Source organism: Wolffia australiana, chromosome 13, assembly GCF_029677425.1.
Source record: "Wolffia australiana isolate 7733 chromosome 13, ASM2967742v1".
NCBI classification, from domain to species: domain Eukaryota; kingdom Viridiplantae; phylum Streptophyta; class Magnoliopsida; order Alismatales; family Araceae; genus Wolffia; species Wolffia australiana.
This window is the reverse complement of record NC_135847.1, coordinates 10,617,583-10,622,500: the sequence shown is the minus strand read 5'-3', so window position 1 is coordinate 10,622,500 and position 4,918 is coordinate 10,617,583.

Below are 4,918 nucleotides of genomic sequence, written 5' to 3'. Positions count from 1 at the left end.
TGAAGTAGTTTAAACAAATGGGATGTTGGTATCGATTCATATGATCTAGTGAGATGTGTAGATGAAGGACCATCTAGCTTTGAAGATCCTATCTTGACCAGTTTGTTGAGTGAGAGATGACGCGTGCCAACCAACCTTCAAAGCACTTGGCCTGTTCAATGGGCCCCAGAGGTTTGGCTTTATGTTTCGCTTATCTTTGTAATTGTGTGAGCCTTGTATGAGTAGCCACATACATGTCGTGTGTGTTTTATCACATGTGTTCGGCCCTCGCATGGTCCTAGATGTTTGTGCATGTGCAATCCCATGTGTTGCCGTCTTTATGGGTCTCTCTCCTATTAAGGGACCCAAGGACACCTTATTTGGGTCTTCTCCCCTTCAATTCTAAGGGAAAAAACCCATACTTACTTCAATAAGAGGGGGGTGCCCATCAGAAGAGAGAAGAAGAAGAAGAATTTTGAAAAAAATTGAACTTTTGATGGGTTTTGGCCTCTAATTTAGGTGTCTATTTAGTTTTTTTAGGTTTTCCACATATCTACCAAAATGCCACCATGAATTTGAAGCCAAAAACCCTAGCTTAGACTCGACAAAAACTACCCCTGCCCCTGCTGGCCCTTCTGCCCCCGACCAACGCTTTCGGGGTCGCCTGCATCACCGCCGCGACCTCCCAGCCGCCAGCCTCAACACCAGCCATAGTCAACGTCGCCAGCCACGATCGTGACCACAACAACCGCGACCGTAGGTGCCAGCAGCAATCTTCGCTGCTTGCTGTGGCCGCAGCCACAATTACAATCGCAGCCACCAACCTTGCTCACAACCGCCGTCGCCAGCTGCCGCTACAGCTGCCTAGCTGCAAGTAGCGGCCAACCTTGCCGCTGCACCGCCCCACCCTATGGTAGTTGTGCTGGCTGTCGTGCCCCATTGTCGCGACTGCTATCATGCTCGTCCCTGCATACGCCTCTGTGCCCTCTACCACACCTCTTGGATGCACCCGCCGTAGCTCCTGGAAATGCGCCCACCGCCCCCATGCCCGTCGCCCTCACACTGACCGACGCGCCATCGCGGCCGCCGTGGCGTCACCATTGTCGCCGCCGCTTTGAGAGTGCCCGCAAGCACCGCTGATAATCTCAAATTCAGGGGTTTTAATTTGTCCTTGATAATTGAGATTATTTAATAAAAATATATTTAATAGTACTTATTTAAGAATATTTAGTTAGTGATGAGTATGGATCGTCTCCATAGGGAACGATGATTAAGGATTAAATTCTTACTATAGTGATTAACGATATGAGAAAAGAAAAGTACTAGAGTAGGCGAGATACTGATGTCAAGTACTATGATATATATAGCTACAATTCAACTTAAATTAGCAAGAAAAGATGAAGTGAATGTAGAATTACACGAAGCGATATGGGGTTGAGCTAGATAATGTGAAGGACACGATGACGGTTGAGTGGGTGAACGATGGTAGTGGTTGAATGTAGAATGGTGTGATAGAAAGGATAGATACGAGATAAGAGGATATAACTAAGATGCTAGTGAAAACATGATGATAAAGCCTAATTAAGCTAACTATGATGTCCGAAAAAGAAACAACGTAAGGAGAAGATGCTTTCCTTAGATCCTTATGTTCCGTAAGGATCTCGGTGATTTGAGAATGTCGTTGAGCTCCCCCCTCTTCTCCAATGCTTCTCCCACACACTTAGGACACCAAAAACACACTTGATGGATCTCAAAACTCACTATCTTTCAATCAGCCCACACAAGTAGGAAGCCGGTTCTAGATGACTTTCACACTGATCTACGCCTCTATTTATAGATCATAAGGTATGGATGGCAAGAAGAGGGGAAGAGGAAGCAGCGCTGAAAAATTCAGCTCAGTCAGAGTTGTAGATCAAAAGATATGGTTGTTTGAAGTTAGAGCAGTCCTAGCCCTTGATTTTTTCTCTCTCCTTGTTATCCGCTTCCTCGTTTTCTATTTTTGATTAAACAGTCACATTGTTCCAAGTTTCCACGTCTCCTCTTCTTTCGCATTCATATTTCTCGTATTGCGTGCTCAGACTTATCATATTTCACGCCTCATGACCTGTCTTTGAAAAAGATAAAAAGAAAAAAAAAGACAAGAAGACAAGAAAAAGTGTTTATCCTTTCTCAAGGGCACATCCTCTCTTTTGTTATTCAATTACTGGTGGACACAAGCGCGGCACGTATACACGTGGCACCGTGTTGTGTGGCCCTGTCACTCGCGCTATTTCAAAGAAAAAAGAAAAATTAAAGTCAACAAGTTGTGTTTTGTCTTTTTCTCCCTCGGCCCACGCACACATTTAATGCAAAAAAATCTCTTCTTTTTTTTACTCCATGTCGTCCCCGCATTAGAAAATTCAAAATGATTGTCAATTATAATTGCAATCATCGTTTCGCAAATCGCGAAGCCATGATTGCATGGCGAAATGATTGATTGTCACCAATCATCAGGCTAGTTGTGATTCATCACCGTTCAACGAATTGAACGGCGACATGTGGCGGCGAAAGATAAAGAGCTAAAATTCTTTTCAAAATTCAAAGTAAATAAAATAAAAGGCAAAAAATACATATAAGTATATATTTCAACTTAGAAAATCATATCTTTCCAATATTAATGTCAGAAAATTCAAGAAAAATAATGTTCTGTCTAAAAAATTATACCCTTTTAGAATCTATTATTAGAAAAATATCCAAAAAACTCATAAAAAGCTGAAAATTTAAAAATCATTCTAAAAATAGATTTGATCGTTTTAAGATTGATAACATGCAAATATGAGTGATCTAATTCAAATAAACTTGTAAATATGATCATATTAAAGTACTTTATACGCATGTTATCAGCCGCTGGTCATCATCGTCCGGCCTCACGCCAGGTCACCCGCTATTGTTGATACAAAGGTCTGGCCCTCAACGAACCAGGTATACCTGCACTTCTTCCCTTTTTGCGTTGTTATTTTTTTCATTGCTTCCCAAGCATGTTTGCACCCCCAGGGTTAGCTTAGTGATAGATAAGAGTAATGTATAGTGGGTTAGGTTTCTATCAGTAAGACCTTGGTTGGTGCATTGACAGTGCACGCACTAGCAGCAGTAGCCTTACTTGAACCATCGGCCTTCAACCCATCGTCCGATTCATCAAGAGCCTAGTGGCATTTCAAGGTCACGCTTAGTGTAACTTAGTCTTCGTTGGCATCCATTGATGTTGGGTTTATACGTCTCATCAATTTCATCATCACATTATCATTTGCCTTTCACCCGCATTATTGTGTCCATTGTGTAACATGACTGTCCCCACTCTCCCTGTGTTGTTTTATGAGACGTTCGATCCCCACTTCCTTCATGTTACTTCATGTGTCCACTTGAATATTTGTTTATCTCACATGGGGGAGAAGGGTACTATGTATTGGGTTTGGACTTGATCAACAAGCATATAACATATTGAACATAACAAAACATTAATGAAGTAAACAAACCTTGAGAAACAGATTAAAAAATGAACCGATGATGAAATCACTTCGTGCTAAATTAAATCTAGTGTTATTGGCATGATGGATGGGATGGTAGACCAAGGAGAGAGGGGGGAGAATAAGGAATATCAAAAGAAGTATTTGTACGATTATTTCTCATTTGGAGCTTTAAATCTTATTATACCTAAAATTATCAATCTAGGTATAACATTGGTACCCAAGGATCCTTATGTGGGGGACCCTCTTGACCCATGTACCAGACTAGTTATTAAAAAACTAGAATATCCAAAAAGATATTTATTTATTATTCAATTGGTTTGGCCCTATTCAAACTTTGAAATGTAAAAAGGAGCTAATGAACTCTTTCATGGAACCTTTTTTATCAGGTTTGATAACCTGGAAGAAGATTGACATTTTCATAAAATTAAAAAAAAATTATCCTTTAAAAAGATCAAACCTTTCAATGATCAAATCATTTATGGCGATCTCAAGCATCTATGGTGAAGGATATCTGCCTTTCACTGGGAATCTCAAGTGACGTACTTTATTGAATCTACCAGAACTTCATAAAGCTTTCATAAACCAATACGTTTCACAAGGGTCAGTTCTGGATGGTTGATAATTATCTAAAGCTTTACATAAACTGTGAAATGCATAACTTTAAGTTATTTAATATATCATAAATCCACATTTAGTGATGTATGTTATTAATTTTTCTGTTTATCATAACTTCATGCATCAAAGTGATAGTTAATGCTTTTATTATATGATACAATATTTTATTATGTGTCATTAAAGGCCTAAAATTGGGCTGACGGATTGGAAATTAAATGTGATGCTAGTACTTAGACATGAAATTATATTTGAGAATTTTGTTTTATCAATTCATAAAAAATTTACAATAATTAAGGGGTTAGTCCATATTTATGAAGTTACACAAGAAAATTCTGATTTTTTTAAAAAAAATATTCAATAAAGTGGAAATAAAAATTAATTATATGGATTTTTAAGGATTTAAAGAAATTTATAGACATCATAACAGGGTTTAGGATTGAGTATGCAGGGCGGGGCACAAAGCATCAACAAGTGTATGGAGCTCGCTGCAATCAGACCCCAGAGAGGGAGAATTTCTGGACTTATACAAAATTTGAGCACACCAGAAGACAGCTGTATGGGACTCAATGTAATGGGGTTTGAAAAATGTTCTGATGGGATGGGTTAATTATGTATAATGTAAAAAATATAGTGTACAGTTGGAAGATGATATACTCATTTTTTATGATTTTTAAGTGAACGAGAGTTCTGATCAGGAATTTAATTGTGGAATAATAAACTTACATATATTCAGAGAGAAACAATATAAATTGATGTTGAGATAGAAGCATATCAAAAATCAGGCGAAATAATTTTTGAAGGGAAATTAATAATGAATC